The sequence below is a fragment of the Hirundo rustica genome, chromosome 1 (assembly GCF_015227805.2).
Source record: "Hirundo rustica isolate bHirRus1 chromosome 1, bHirRus1.pri.v3, whole genome shotgun sequence".
Classification (NCBI taxonomy): Eukaryota; Metazoa; Chordata; class Aves; order Passeriformes; family Hirundinidae; genus Hirundo; species Hirundo rustica.
Genome location: NC_053450.1, coordinates 131,345,227 through 131,361,712, shown reverse-complemented (window position 1 = coordinate 131,361,712; position 16,486 = coordinate 131,345,227). Strand labels below are relative to the sequence as shown.

The window sequence follows — 16,486 nt, the reverse complement described above, 5'->3', positions numbered from 1 at the left end:
TACCCCTTCTTTCAACAGGGCCTGTTAGCATGTGTACAGCATTGCTCCTCTATCAGATCTCATAGCTTTTGGGTTAGAGCTGATATGCAGAGACAGAAGACACAAGGAAAAGGAATAATCACTGTATCTAAGGGACTTGAGGGTATTACAAACCATTTCCTTTCTTCTGGAACTGAAGAGGTGTTATTAAAATTGGTTGAGGTATCTGGATCTCAGCCTCAAACATCCAGGAGAGGAGGTGTGGAGGAGGAAGACAGCTAAAGATATTACTTTCATGAAAATAAACCAAATTGAATGTTACTTTCTGATTTGGAGGACTCTGCACTGTTATTGGAAAGTAAAGAATTCTGCTTTTCTACACCCAATCTAATGATAACAGAAACAAACCAACAAAAAATTACTGCCTTGACTGTCTTTTGATTTATTGTGGATTATTTCCTGATCTACTGATTTCCTCTTTGCCAGCTATGTCCTTTCCAAATGTCTCAAAAGGGCAGTGAGAAGTACATATTTGACACTTAGAAGCAACTGCATTCAGTGTATTTTTAAAGAAGGAGAGCACATATGAAGTAGCTTCTATTTGAGGAAGCAGTAACCATTTAAGAGTTCTTTCAAGGAGTCAGGTCAACTTTTAACATAATCACAAAAATATTTCAGCAGTATATCACTTTCAATAGCTGCAGCTATTTCTGTCCTTTTCCTAAAATGCTATGCAGTCAGATTTACTTGGTTAGTTCCATCTTTTACTAAGCTGTCAGGGTTGTTTTTTTGTTTTTGTTTTTTTTTTTTTTTTTTTTTTTTGTGGGAATGGGGATTTGTGTTTTCTATTTTAATTTCAAGAAAAGCTGTCCATGCTTGGAAAATATTGGTGGATTGGGTACAGAAATCAGCTACTCAGCTGCACCACAAAATGTTTCATTCTCCCCTAGCTTTTTTTGTAGTGGCTTCCATACACTGTCATTAAGTTATGTGTTTGACCACTCTTCATTGCTTATCCTGGTGTGGTCTTTCCCCTTTCAACTAAATGGATGGAGTCATAAATGCATATCTTAGAATTAGATGCACTGAGGTAAGTGAAAGGCTATATTTAGTGGCTGATATTGGCCAGAGTTGCCTTATTTTTTTCCTGATTTGGTTCCTTTGTTGTTGTCTGCTCTTTCAAAATCAACATAAATTCCTTCAGATGTGCCTTTTTGCTCCAGCAGCCTGCCTTCTAAAGGTGCTGAGCGCCCAAATCCACAAGACTTGTGTGTGGAACAGGCTGAGGTAAAAGCCTGAATGACTAATACCCTCCTTTTGCTCATGTCCTTGAGTTTCCTTCTCTGTGAAAGCCAGAGCTTCTAAAAAAAAGCAATGCTACAAGAAGTTTAGGAAAGTTCAGAAAATGTGGTTGGAATATATAAAAATGAAGAAAATTTTCTCTTGTAGATATAATGGTACTTTTCCACAAAAACTTCCTCACCTTGTTAGCACTAAGTTTTGAGGAAGCATTCCGTTCTTCAGAGACATAAAAGAAGTGTAAGACCCTGAACTCTCTCTAAGTTTCACAAACTTCTCTAAGTAAAATCAATCCAATAATCCAGCATGTCCAACTCCAGAGCTGACCTATCTCATTTCTCAGTTTCTAGAGAGAGAGGGTACCTGTGATCAGTCTTTAATGAGCTGTAGATGTCAGAGAAGACATGTGGTTCTGAGCTGACTGCAAATTTTCACAGAAAAAAAACCCACAAACCCCTTCTTTGGAAGAGAAAGTTTTTTCCAACGTGACCCTATGATCCTAGACATGAATCAGATTCTCTTTTTTTCACAGTACTTCACTGGTAAATGGGCCTCTGAATGCCTGTGGTGATACTGAGACAGCTGTCACAGTGGGAATACCTCAGCACCCAGGGTCCCAAATTTGTTGCCAACTTTTGTATCACATACCAAGATGTTGTCAATCATACCAAGGAGGGCTTCTTCAGAAATAGAGGTGCTGTTTTCTCTTCCTTTCACTTTTGTTTCCTGCTGTGCATCATTGTTAGGATGATCTTTGTGGAGCTGTGTAAATTTCTGCTCTGCCTTTTCTCCGGGACACTCTGTTGCTCTTACATTTGTGCCTATGGTTATCTGCACACAGCAATAATTAATGCAGATGCATAATGGTGCCATTTGGAATTACACTTTGGGGAAGTCCTAATTCTAACTGTATGACTGGGGGAGAAGAGTTTCAGCTACTGCTTGTGATCGAAGGACATACTTACTCTGTTCTTATTTCAAAACTTCTGTCCTCTGCCATGTTTCTGTTTGGAATGTGGAAATACGGAGCACCGTTTGTGCCATGAAGATGCCAGTAAGCAAGAGTCCATGTCTTGTCTCTTAGGCTTTTGTTTTAGATTCTTCCTTCTGTTCCCAGCTGATACCAGTTGTGGTTTTTTGCCCCTCCCATTGGGGGCTACATCACTTCTAGCCTTTGTTGATTGAAAATAACTATCACTTGCCTAAGATTAGTGCCCCAATATTTGTGGAGAGATCATGTGTGAGTCACTAGAAGTTACACTCACACATCTGAAGGCTAAGTGTAGTACATGTAAATTAGTTTTTGGTGTCTTAGGTGAGAAGAGAGACCTGCATGCAGCAGATTTGTAGAGAGGTACAAAGAGGACTGCATGTACAAGTGACAGAGACTCCTGTCTTCTGTCAAAGACATTGGTGGGGGAGGACAGAAAAGGCACTGAAAATGTGAAAATGTATATTCTGGCTTGGGTGCCACAATGTCTTAGCCAGTCCTGAAATCACCAGTCTTGCTTTACTGCTGAAATGCCACAGCTGTTAGTGTGGAATCTACTAACATCTGCATTTCAAAACAAAGTATTCCATGTTTTACACATAGCCCTTCACCTTTCAGTCCTAAAATCTCTTAAACCTCACTTATTTCCACAAAACTCAAACCATTATATTTTTCATAACAAGAGTGGGAAAAGGGAACCTTCTTCCAGGTGAGGTCAGAGAGCAAATAAGCATCATTATTTAGACTAAAGGAATGTCACAATGTCGCATAAATTCCCTTGAGTTTCAACTGTATCTTTACAGACCCTTAGCAAAGATGATTTTTCCATGATGACTGTGCTCTCTTGCTGTCTTGTACAGAACCCTGAAGAGTGACACACCCATCAAAGCCAATTTGTATCACAAAATAATTGTATGCCATGTCAGTCTATGAAATGACTGCTAATACAAAAGGTGGGTGTACTTCCCCTATTAGTAATTAACATTCTGAATTATTTGAGGACTGTGTTTATACATACAAAATCTGCTAGCAACAGAATGCTCCTTTGCTTAGAGCAAGGCTCAACACAGATCATCTTCCTCATTTGAAACTAAGATTTCAATTATGAATTGAATAATTGGGAAGTGGCAACTTTGTTTGTCTTGGATAGAAAATTTCAGGTGGTTCTCACATCTAAGCCCTTTTTGGAGGGGGTAGATGTCATGCACTTAAATACACTGTCACTACTAGCAATAGCATTGTGCTTTTTGCAAGTGTGAAAATCGAGATTTTTAATGAACCTGTACTTAAAGATGCTATTTTTTTTTTCCAAAAGTTCGGTAGTCTTCCTTTCAGACCAAATATAAAGAATATGTTGGCTACTTAATACAGTGAGCTTTTTTTTTTTTTTTTTTTTTTTTTAGTTTAGTTTAGTTTAGTTTCTCTATTTCACTGATGACTTGCATTACACCTTTCCAAATTACTGGCATCTAATATGCAATTTGGAGAAAACCTAATTTTCAAATTTGCCGAGTTAGAGATGCAATATTTTTAAACTTTAGCTAGCTAAGGAACAACAACAACAAAAAAACCAAAAAAAAAAAAAACCCAAAAAAAAAAAAAAAAAAAACACAGTCAAAAACTATATTTCATGAGAGAAAATTATAGTGATATTGATGGTTTGCCAAAACCTCAAGCAGTGACAAAATCCACAGTGTCCTGAAAGACATGCCTTTGGAAAACCGTTCCTTTGCAGATGGCTTAGATTATTGATACTTACAAACATATGACATTATTCGTTCAACCCAGAATTTTGATAATCTGTGTTGATAAAAAAATGCAGATTTGTCACACTATCCCAAAATTGTAGAGAAAAAAAAAAATCATCAGATCCTTCAATTGTTCCTGGAGTGGTTTTATCATTTAAAAGTTGTTGATTTGGTTATATTTCAATATACTCCAGTGTAAAAAAGGAAGGAAGGGAAAAAAGAACCCCATTTTCCTTTGTTGATATGAACCTTACATTTTATATATTTTTTGTATATTTGAAACTCACTGTGCTAAAAGGGTTTTAGGTGAAGAAGAAATGCAGGATCAGATGTGAAATCGATAAGCCATTGAGATCCTTCCACCAAATTTTTTTCCGTAAACGCTGTAAAATGCCCTGCAGTTCCCTAGCTGCACTGCAAATGATGGATAAACAGACATAGGCATGACTTTTCTGTTTGGGTTATGCAACTGTTCTCAGTGTAAACTACTTGCAATGAAGAGTACATTTGGTCCAAATTCAAGAAAATTATTTCACCTCATGATTTTTTGTCTCTGTGGGAGTTCTGTGTGAGGAGTGATGCCTCTTTTTGTGTTACCTGGCACAAAACATAAAAGTTATTCTTCTAAATTGCCGTAAAAGGCCCCAGAAAGCAAGGAATCCATCATTACAGCCCAGGATACAGCTTTCCACTGCCTTAAGTCTAAAATCAACAGTTTTCTGCCCTCTGCGCCCATGGCTGGATGACAGACAAGTACTTCCTTAAAAAGAACTTTTGTATACGGACAACATTGATTTAATGACGATTAACACTCCTGGCTTCCCACAAAGGGAAAGCAGGAGCACGTGCCATGTGGCTGAGATACTGATATTATCCTTGGAAGATGTTTCCCATGGGGCAAAGAGAAAGAAAAATTAAAGTACATTTATTTTAGCATAAAATGACAAGCAAATGTCCTCCATACAAGAAGCAATATGCTTTTAAAATCTGTCATATTGAAGAGATCAGAGTGTTTTCATTATCTCTACAACAAAATGTGCCAGAGTAAATTAGCACCTGTGATTAATTCATTTGATTGCTCTTATAGCACCACTTAGTACTTTTATAGATAAGAAAAATACCAATGCCACTTGAGTTCCATATTGTTCATGAACATATACTAAATCACCAGTCAATTCATGGAGAGAAAAACATGCTTAACATTTGCTATCTCATGTTTACATCTGTAAATAAACAGACTAAGCCAAATTTGGACTGGAGCTGTGCAGAACTGCTGACATGAGTTTTCTGGGATAAATCCATTTTTCCTGGCAGGATAAAGATGCATTATGAAACATCCCAGCACTGGTGTGAGTGAATGGCCCAGGGATGCTGGTTTTTGAGCAAGAGGTGATCCTCGGATACTCTAGGAGTCAGCAACTGTAAGACGGCATGATTATGCTGATTTAGTGTTACTAAGGCTTTCACCCTGAGACTGGAAAACACTTATCTCAAACCTTCCTCCTCTAAAAGACTACTTATGGAAAAAAATTTGGAAACCAAGCAGCATAGCCTTGCAGGTGACGAAAGCAGCGTATGAAATTTCAGAAAACTTAGGTTTGTTTGGAGAAAGGGGAATTGAAAACTGTCTATAATGGGTTTCATCTATTCCTCTGTGATCTTAGCTGCTTCCTAATGCTCTATGAGAGCAGGGTCAGACTACTGATACTAGAATCTCTACAGTAATTTACTGTAGGGGTTATGAACACTGTGAAAGCAACTCACGTTGCCACCCTCATTCTTAAATACAGACTTGCCTGTGGTATCTTCTGTTTTTCCACTAGATGGCTGTTTATTTGTGCCTCTCAGTCTCTCAATCTCCACATCTATGTGCAGTGTTAAATTAATTTTCAATTATTTCCATTTTTTTTTTCAATTACATAGTGACACTGCTTATAAAAGTTACACCAGTGAATGTGATGGATTTGGGCAAAGATAAAAGCTTATTAGTCTTCATATGACTGACATCATCTACCTGGGCTTGTGCAGAGCATTTCACATTGTCCTGCACAACATACTTGTCTCTGAACTGGAGAGACATGGATTTGATGGGCGGAACCCTCAGTGAATAAGGAATTGGCTGGATGGTTGTACTCAAAGTGCTGTAGTCAATGGCTCAATGTCCAAGGGGTGACCAGTGACAAATGGTGTCCCCAGGTGTCAGGCTTGGGACCAGCACTGTTTAACATCTTTGTGGACAGTGGGATTGAGAGCACCCCCAGCGTGTTCACTGACCACACCCAGCTGTGTGTTCGGCTGACACACTGGAGGGGAGGGATGCCATCCAGAGGGACCCTCATGGGCTCGAGAGGTGGATCATGTGAGTCTCCTGGGGTTCAACAAGGCCAAGTGCAAGGTCCTGCACCTGGGGAGCGGCAATGCCAGGCACAAATACAGGCTGGACTGAGAAGGGATTGAGAGCAGCCCTGAGGGGAAGGACTTGGGGGTGTTGGTTGATGAGAAACTCAACCCGAGCTGGTGATGGGGTCCCCATCCATGGAGATAGTCAAAAGGAGACATCAACAATCTGCTCCAGCTGGTCCTGTTCTGACCAAGGGGTGGACTACACAATCTCTATATCTGCCTCCCAACATTGGCACTTCAGTGAGTCTGTCTCTGACACGTCATACTCGTTTTCCTTTCCCTGTCTCTGATATCAAGGTACAAGTCTGCTGGGTTGAGACTGTCTCTAAGTCTACAGAGTCTTCCCAGGACCATCTGAACAGCAGGGTGTCCTTCTTTCCTCACAGAATGGAAGTCCTTTGCTTTCAGAAGGCTTGAATTTAAAAATTGTTTGTTTAGGAAAGCACTTCCCAATTTGCATGGCTGTGAGCAGGCTTTTGAGTCATTAAAATAATGGAGAACTTAGAATTAATTACAATTAAGTTCATAGACTTCTGAGAAAAGATGGACTTAAGTAAGTTCTTTACTCATCCGGGGCTTTAAAGTGTTCTTGGTTCAGTATGTTCAATCTCCTAACTGTGCCTCGGTTCTCATGGCCTTTGCATTTCTTGTGGGGGTCTGGACTCAGTGCTACACTTGAGATTTATCTGTGACTGTCTTACAAACAGCTGTGACTGCTACAGCCAGCTACACAGGCTGAGTTGTAGATAATTGTTCTTGCAGCATCTGTACTGGTTTCTAATTCATCTGTGGCTTCACATAGTTTGGTTGATCAAATGCATTGGTTTGAGGAACTGCTGCCATAGAAACCACAAAACCATCACCACAGCATGAGAATAACTTGTGTTTCTATTCCTGTTCTCCAGATCTGGAATTTGCTATCTCTGTGGGCTCTCTAAAGCCTGACTCTGGTATTTCCAGAACTTGCCATCAAGTGATTATCTGTTGTGCTTTCACTGCGAGAAGAGTCCAGGACACCGAAATCCCAGCCTAACCTTAATCTCTGAGGGATCTCTTCTACTTTTGCATAGTGTTAGACGGGAACATCTCTGGATAGGGACTCTTAAGCCTCACTCTGAGGCCTGGTCCTGGTTCTCCAGAAGGAGATTCTGCCTGGAGAAGTGTGCAGCATTAAGAAGCTTAAGTCTTGAGACAAATAGCTGTGCACTTTATGAGCATGGGGCTGACGGCCAAGTCTACACCTATGTTTTATATCAGATAATAGCAGAGAAATAATATGCAGAAGTAATTCAGAAAGAGTGACCAAAATTCCTGGATTTGTCTCTCACAGCCAGGTTCCCCAGGTAATTGCTAGACAGAAGTGGCTTCACCTTCAGAGATTTTTTAGAAGTTGGCTAACCTCAATACATACAGAAGGCTTTGGTTTGCATGATGTTTTGAGTATGTGCCTCTCTAGATCTGATTTCATTTTTAGTGCTTAACATAAGATGCTTATCTGGCATTTCTAACCACTGCACCTAGTAATTTTTCAGGTGATGCTTTGATGCTTTGCTTAACTCTAGAGGCCTTCATCAGATTGAGATGTTTTAGTAGGGACTTTGTTACAAACCCTTCACAATAAAGCAGTCTATGTGCCACTTGCAGCTATAGTTAGCAGTGGTGGCAGGCAGTGACACCATGACCCTACAGGTATAGCAGCTCTGGTCCAGAAGCCTTTGGCTAATGCTGAGCTGAAACCTGTGAGCCCTGCTGCATGCAAGCTGCATGCCAGACTGCCATGCTCAAGCTGGCACTTCCCAGCTGCTCCAAATCGTGGCCAGCCTGTGGAATGAGTGGGGACGGCAGAAGGTCTCTGCACCCCACTCACAGACACATGCCCTCAGGTTCCAGGTCTGAAAGGCTGGTGTAGCCCCAACACTTCAAGCTTGTCAATACTTTAATCAAAACAATTAAGAGTGCTCATGAGTAACTGTAGAGTATCATGACCTAAATAAAATAGACAAACCAAGGAAGTGCTTGCTTCTCCAGCATGCAGGCACATGGACATTAATTGTTTGACCCTGAGATCTGATAAGCAACCAGGTCCTAATCAGAGAAAACAAACATATCTGTGTACTTAGCATCCCAAGTAGTCGGGTGTAAAGAAAACCTTATTTTGATGTGCTGCTGTTATGAAATTACTCCTTATTTCTCCAGGCTTTAATCATCTCATTGTCTGTCTAACAAAGACAGTATGATGCTCAGCAAAGACTGTATTCGCAGGCTTGCATGTGGGTGCAGTAATTCAAGGTTACTGAATCGATTGCTTGGTCATGGATAAAGGCATGCAGGATCTCCCCCATATTAAATTTGAGAAGTATCAGGATTATCTGCATTTGAAATACAGCAAGCAGTTTTGCTGCTTTTCTGAGTCACCATGACACTGCTGAATTAATAATAACAGCAAATGCACTTTGCAGAAGGGCTCAAGTGTAGATTCTCTTTTGCAAAGGGAGCTTGTGGACTTTTTTCCACATTATTTTTCTCTTGTTGTTACATGGGCTGAACCTACAGTTACAGAGATGAAAGCAGAAAGCTCCAGCTTTCTGCTCTATTTAAAATGAAGTCATAAGGCTGGATATTGCCTTTCTGCAGACTTGGGCAGAGTGCTCTGATTGTACTGCAATACTCAGATGTCAGCACTGAGGTTAGATGTCAGAGCTACCTACCCTGTAAACTCGGCTTAGAAATGCTGTGTTTCCTGATATACTCTTTTCCTTATTTTTAAGGACTTAGTACTTTTTCAATAAAAATAAATTTAATTTGTGGCTACATTTCAGCTCCATTGGTTTGATGGTGTAAGTGGAGCAATACCAGCTTTGGATTGAGAGCAGTCGTGTGGCTGAGTCTCTCTGTGCAACTTTCATGTGGTCTGGTGAGACATTCTTAGAATCCCAAAACATTTCTGAAGATCCTAAACTGGAGACATTCACAATTCTTCCCTCCCTTTCTACCATTAATCTTTCATGTTTTAACAAGCACTGAAGTTAATATAGCCTACACTCTTTCCTGTCACACTGGGCCTCCTCCCTCCTTTCTTTCTCTTGAATAAAGCAATCTGTTCTTTGCAGTCCATACTCTTGTAAATCAAAGGGGTAGATGTCGACACACACCATAACCAAGTATAAACTTCCTTTTTTTAATTAAACAGAGTTCTGACATTTGGTTTGAAGAAGTGTTTGTTTGGTTTTATTTTATTTTTTTTTAATATATGAGGGATGTCAACTGCTTTTATTTTATTTTTAGTAGGGATGAATTTTTATGATACCACAAATAATCTCTAGCACAAAATCTTTCAGATGTTATTTCATGGTTTAATAGGAAGACAGTTGGAGAGGAGCAGTACAGAAGTCTTGGAATTTGAAGCTTTTAGAATTAAGAGGTTACCTCTTTGATTAAGGTTTTTCTACACATAAATCATGTTTTAACTTCCTTTTGAAATTTAATTTCAAAGCCAGCAGTAATTCTGTTGCTATTCTCTCTGCTCTTTTCTTATTACTACTAATTATATTTAGACAGTTATATGAAACACAGAAATATCCAAATTCACAATAACAGGATAAACAGGACTCTGGGAAGGAACACAGGTTCAGCGTACAATACCAGGAATCTCGGTAGCCAGAGCAAAGTCCCCCTAAAGTTGCCTCTTTCAAGATATCTCTCACCTTTTGTGGTGCAAAACCATAGAAAGGTCCCTAAACCAGAGAAAACATTCAGATCTGACACTGCTACTTTCCATACTCTCAGTCCATGACCGATCACAAAAAAGGGGCTTTATTTAATAATTCAGGGCTTTATTTAATAATTTGCTGTTTTATTTCTAGATGATGTTTTTAATCTACATTCGCAGTTGAAGTATATCATCCCTATGATGTAGGGGGCCAGATATATGTGTGCACAGCAATGCAGAAATGAAATGATTGCCTGATTGCCTAGTCAGACGAAGGCTGGGCAGCTCTCAGAGGGACTGTGAGTGCTTAGACTCTGTAAATCTGCTCTTGATGAGCAGGACGGAGAACAAAAGGTTAGGAGCAAGTTGCATCTGTACCTCTGGCCTTCTGCACGTGTACTTCTTAAATTCTCTTTATTTATTTATTCCTCAGGAGGGCAGACATAAGTGATCAGAGGTTCAGTCCCTGTTCTTCAGTTCCTGTGGATGAAGGACTATGAGTATGGCACCTTTTCACGGTTTTAGCTAAGGAGCACTACCACAGATTTATCCCTCTGCTCTCAGTCCCTCAAGCATGGAAAAGGATCTGCCACTTCAGCTAGAGGGCCACCTATGTCCTGGGGTTCATCAGGCACAGCATGGCCAGCTGGGCAAGGGAGGGCATTGTCCCACTCTGCTCTGCACTGGAGCAGCCTCACCTTGAATATTGTGTGCAGCTTTGGGTGCCACAATATAGAAAGACATTAAACTGTTAGAGAGTGTCCAAAGGAGAGCCATGAGGATGCTGAAGGGTCTGGAGGGGAAGCTGTATGAGGAGTGGCTGAGGTCACTTGGTCTGTTCAGCCTGGAGAAGAGGAGACTGAGGGGAGACCTCACTGCAGTTACAACTTCTTTATGAGGGGTAGAGGAGGGACAGCTACTGATCTCTTCTCTGTGATGACCAGTGACAGGACTCAAGGAAATGGCATGAAGCTGCATCAGGAGCAATATATGTTGGATATCAGGGGAAGTTTTTTCACTCAAAGGGTGGTTGAGCACTGGAACAAGCTTCCTCAGGAAGGTGTTACAGCATCAAGCCTGACAGAGTTCAAGAAGTGTTTGGACAAGGCTCTCAGCACATAGTGATTCTTAATGGGTCCTGTGGAGGAGTTGGACGCGATGATCCTGATGGGTCCCTTCCAACTCAGCATATTCTGTGATTCTGTGATTCTGTTATCTCAGCTGCAGTTGATTTCATTGCCCGCAGTTGTCCGTGTCAGAGTGACCCACAGCAGCATGCCACTAATGGTCGTGCCTTTTCACATGCATGTGCTCAGCTAGAAAATCCACCCAGGAGTTTCCTGAGAGCCTGCTGCAGTATAACCTGGTCTGGAGCCTAGAAATCCCTGTGAACTCCTCGACTTGCTTCTTCCCACTGACAAAGTATTGTTTTTGAGATACATCTGGTGTCAGGCGTAGGCATATGGCACCAGTATGGCAGTGCTGGCTCCGGGGGTGGTTTCCTGCAGAAGAGGTCTGGCTGAAGGCAGTAGTCACTGCCTATTGAGAGTTATTATTATTTAGCACCCAGGTCTTTGTGAACTTGTTTGACTGGTGGCTGGGCAGAGCGCCATCCGAGCGTATGGACATGAGCAGAGACAGCCGAGTCTCCAGGGCCTTACACACATCAGATGTGGGTACTGAGGTCAGGCTTCTCAGCAGGGAGAAGCTAAATGACTGTCTGTCCCAAGCACGTGTACCTGTGGTTGACGGGATATGCCATCATTAATCCAAATCTGGGCTGTATTAAGCTTCTAAAATAAAAACCAGCTTTGCCAGCCACTTGAAGAGGGCTGGGGGCCTGTTTGGATCAGTGCTTTAGTGGGGAGGGAGGGAGGGAAGGAGCAGGGAGGCAGAGGTGGCTCCACAGTGTTCCTCCCCATGGGATGAGGTGGCCTGACCTGCCCCCCCCCACCAAGGCAGGAGGCAAAGGCTGCTGCCTTCCTCCTAACAACTGCAGACCTCTCCAAGGACTGGACAACACTTCTGCTTGTGAGGCCCAGCCCTCTCTTTGCTGTAACAAGAGCACGGATATCTTATGTTTTATTTCTTAATTATGTTTTCAGCGTGGTTCTTGCAGCAGCTGGGAGCAGAAGCTTTAGCATTTGAGAACCAGGATTGCCTGTTTGCCAGGCAAAATCCCCAGGTTTACCAGCCTGAGCTCTCTCTTATGCTTGGGCAATGCTCCCACATGGAACTAACTCAGGTTTGCTCCTCTGGCCCTTGGAAGTATCTGCTCAGCTCCGCAGAGAGGCAGAGCATGCACAGGGGTTAAGGCAGCAGCACCAGTATTGTGGCCCCACGAAGAGTACAACATCTGGGTGGAAGATCATCACACCAGAAGCACCAGAAATAATATTATACTTTAGTAAGGCCACCAAGAAAGCTAAGGAGAGACAGAAAAAGCAAAATCCAGTAGGCTGTATTTGCACAGAGGGAGAAAATACCTGAGCATTAAGCTGAAGTAAATACTGAAGTGATTCACTGCACAGTGCAATTCAGAGAAATGCGGATGACCAGACACTATGATTTTGCCTGTCTCTTGTGGGTCCCAACAGTTGCTCAGACAGATGCTTTGCAGCACCCATAAAAATACAATGCTGGGAATGTCCTAGCCTTCAATGCTGCTTTTCTACTATGAACACTAAACTCCCTGTGGAATTGCCTTCTGAATGATTCCTACTACATTTATTTATACGCTGTTGCCATATACTGTGAAACTAGCGGCTTTTGTCCTCTGCAACAGGCAACTAAGCACATGCAATATAAAATATCCCTAACTGAAGAACTGGGAAGCTTTACCATTGCTATTGAAAAGTGTCATGAGATTTCCCTAGAAGGGTGTGGTGGAAGTGCAACCAAGGATATGCTGTTATTTTAAAAACCTGACCATGTGTTGGTTCCTCCCCCTTTGAAGTCAGTGGCAAAGCTGTTTCAGAGGAGCAAGACTACTCGAACAGGCAAACAAGAGGCAGCCTGGGGGCAGAAGAGGCTTAGAGGGAATGGTTTCTGCTGCTGTCCTTGAGCACAGAGCTGCTCAGACAGACTGGAGACCTGTCAGCCACTCTCTCCCATTAAGACTAAGAAATGAATGCTTTTCAAGTTGTTAAATGAATGGGCTTGATCTTGCAGCCCTTATTCATCCGAGTACTGCCATTAATTTTAAGAAAATAATCACTAAATTAAGTGCTATGGAATGGAGTTCTTAAATTGTTAAATTCTAATATTTGACAGAATTTTTTATTGGATAGAAAAATAATGCTGACATAATTAAAAGGATGTGAACATTTCACCTTTTGAAGACTGCAAGCTGCTTTGGAGTGAGATGTAAAACTAGAAGCAGCGCAGAGAGCTCAAGCCCATGTCATGTCTATAGGTTATTTTTGAACTTTATGAAAAACACACTTTAGCATTTTATATCTTGACCACTCAACTGTATTCTGGCATTCTAAATGCAAAAACATGCTAACCATGAAAGCAGAGCTTTTAAAAATACACAGTCCACTTGGCTTCTTTGCCCTGCTTCAGAGTCTCCCAAGTTTGTTTGGGACAAACTTGGGAACTTTGTTGTGGAATGGCTGTTTGAATTGGGGTTTCTTAAAATACATATGGAGCCTTGTAGCTGCTGTGGGGTGTACACAGTGGTGAAGCTGTACTATTTTAAAATCATCTGGCTATTTCACTTCATGTAAGAATATCTGTCAGCTTAGTTATAAGGAATGAGAAGGGTTGATTAAAACAACTCACAAAGCCATTAAACAAAGAGATAAAATGTAGAACATGTGCTGTAAGGTCATTTTAATTATAAAGTAGGGGGGATCTGTGAAAACTGGATGGCAGCTGTGGTGTAGCTGAGTTTTAAACCCCTTTTAATAGTATCTACATCCTGTTCCTTAGGGGTGGAGTTTCTTTTCTGTAAAGCTAGGTCCTTTGGAAATGTTGTTTGGAAGCTACGTCTCATTGCTATGACTGACTATAATGGAATTGCTGAGTTCAAGCACTTAGATATGGACTAAAATAGGCATTTATTACACTAGTCATCCAGGTGCCAGAACACTAGGTGCCAGAAAAAATAGCATTAGAGAAATATATGCAGAAGCATTAGTCAAGAGGAGAAGGTGTAATGATGTCAAGTGAACAGCCACAAGGATCCAGAGAAAGTGGGGAAGAAAAAAAGTAATGGCATCTTTTTGCATTGTCTTGATTATCTTATTAGGTCTAAAACCCCCAGTGTTAAATATACTGCTGTATGCCATGAGCTTGTCTATTAAATTCACTTAATCTGGCTTTAAATAATTGCTATCATGTCGCAGTGTCCCTCACGCCTAGCAGGCGTTGACCACAGGCTAGCTCAGTTCTGCACTGCGGCAGCGTGGATCAGTTGGGGTTACAGGCAGGGCGAGTAACCTCCTCCCGGTGGGTTTTTGGTTCCCCACACCGGTGGATGGACCTGATGGCATCACGACTGCGGTGACGGAAAAAGGGTCAACTCTCTCTGAGCAGGGTGAAAGGTAGTTTATTAAGGGGAGTCCAGCAAGGAGCTCTGCCTTGGACCCTTGCTGCCCAGAGAGAGCTCAGATCAAAGCCTTGTGGCCACTTATAAACGGGGGAGGATCCAGGGGTGGTGACAATGGGTCAGCCAACCGGGAAACAAGGGGGTGTAACAGGGGGTGTCAACTTCTGAACCATTAACAAATCACAGGAGGGTAGGAGGGGATTCCCCGGGCACCAGCCTATCACTCAACGCCTCTCCTGGATCTTTCCAGAAGCCAGGGAAGGGTCCCAAAGTGACACACAGGCCGACCACGAGGACAGAGGGGGGATTGACAGGGAGAGGTGCAGGGGAGGAATGATTGACATAAAACGTCTGGTTATATAACTAACTCATAGGGGGGAAACCATTACAGAACACAGGGGGGTACACAGTGGAATGAACCATTACAAAAAACTTATAAAACATACAAAAATAACTTAATAACTTAATAAAACAATTCTTGCACCACCACACTAGCAGGCAGCCACATGAATTCAAAAACTGTTTAAACTTTCCATTTTGCTTTATTCTTATTAACCTAGTTATAGTCATCAAGAGTTATCATAATTTATTCTAGGCATCAAGAGTCAACATAATTAATTCTAGCCATATCAGAAGGGGCTTCAAGTCTCTTGGCAGCTCAAATCAGTCTCTAGCCACTAGAAATCATCATGAGGAGCAGTAAGAAAAGGAGGCAACACATCTGCCCCTGTCAAAGGTTTTACAACCCCATCCACTTCTCCCAGAGACAGGGCCATTACCTAGGTAGACACTGGGTCTAGTTCAGCTCGGCAGCTCCAGTGTTCCTAATTCAACAAAGTTTACATAAATGTCTGCCATGCTTTTTATGCAAATGTAATATGGTCCTTTAATTAACCCTTTGTCATTGAGTAAAGTGTGTTCCCAGATAGGAATACCAACACTTTTAAATATCCATTCATTAAAATATAAAAAAAGACTTGCATAAAAGGAAGACATAAAACCCAGGACCAATGATATAAGAATGGGAAATAATTATTTAAGGAGAGCATGGAAGACTTGAAGGAGTTACTGCTTCTTGCTCTTGGCTGTAGCTTTTAAGTCTGAGGACTGTTCCCTTGAGGACTTGAGCCATCAAAGGTATTTTAAAGACATTGAAAAATGGTAGTTGGGATAGATAACAATCTCCATACTGGCTTGTGGGGCACTCTATCAGGTAGCCAGGGTACCCATCACACCAATCTGGCTCTTAAGCATCTCCAGATAAAGAAAAGATACAAGGATTATTAGCTGCCATTAGCATGAGGAAAAACTCAATTCTGCTTAAACAGTGTAAAGTGTGGATCCCTTTGTTCTTAGAAGACTTTGGTAGTAGAGGAATCAGTCATCAATCGAACAATGAGACACAGTTTGTCAGCTGATGCTCTCAAAACAGCACACCTTGAGGTGGACTTCAGAGGGTCTTTCACAGACTCGCCTCAAACTGCCTGAGTTAAAAGTCAGAGGAGAAACAAGGGAAGGGCTTTCCCTGATGGGATTTCATGGGCCAGGATGCCATTCTCTGTTCGGTTGGCATCTGGTTAGTTGAAGTTCTCACTTCTAGAAATGAAATTAAGGACTTTACCAATACTGTCATGGAGAGCTTATCTCAGGTTTTTAGCATCATAAAACTGACTCAGACTCATCCTGTATTTTCCCTAGGACCAATGGAACAACACATTTTAGGGTCAAAGTTAGTTCTTTGCATGTGTCCTGTTGGCTTTAGAAAAATTACTGGTGTGCAAGGAGTATGAATAAAGTTCATA

At 41.5% G+C, this 16,486-nt stretch overlaps 1 protein-coding gene across 9 annotated transcripts in view; it reads left to right on the top strand.

Moving 5' to 3' along the window:
* Positions 1-16,486, top strand: part of DYNC1I1 (dynein cytoplasmic 1 intermediate chain 1) — a 188,242-nt gene that overhangs the window by 122,876 nt on the left and 48,880 nt on the right. The gene's annotated exons all lie outside the window — the stretch shown is intronic.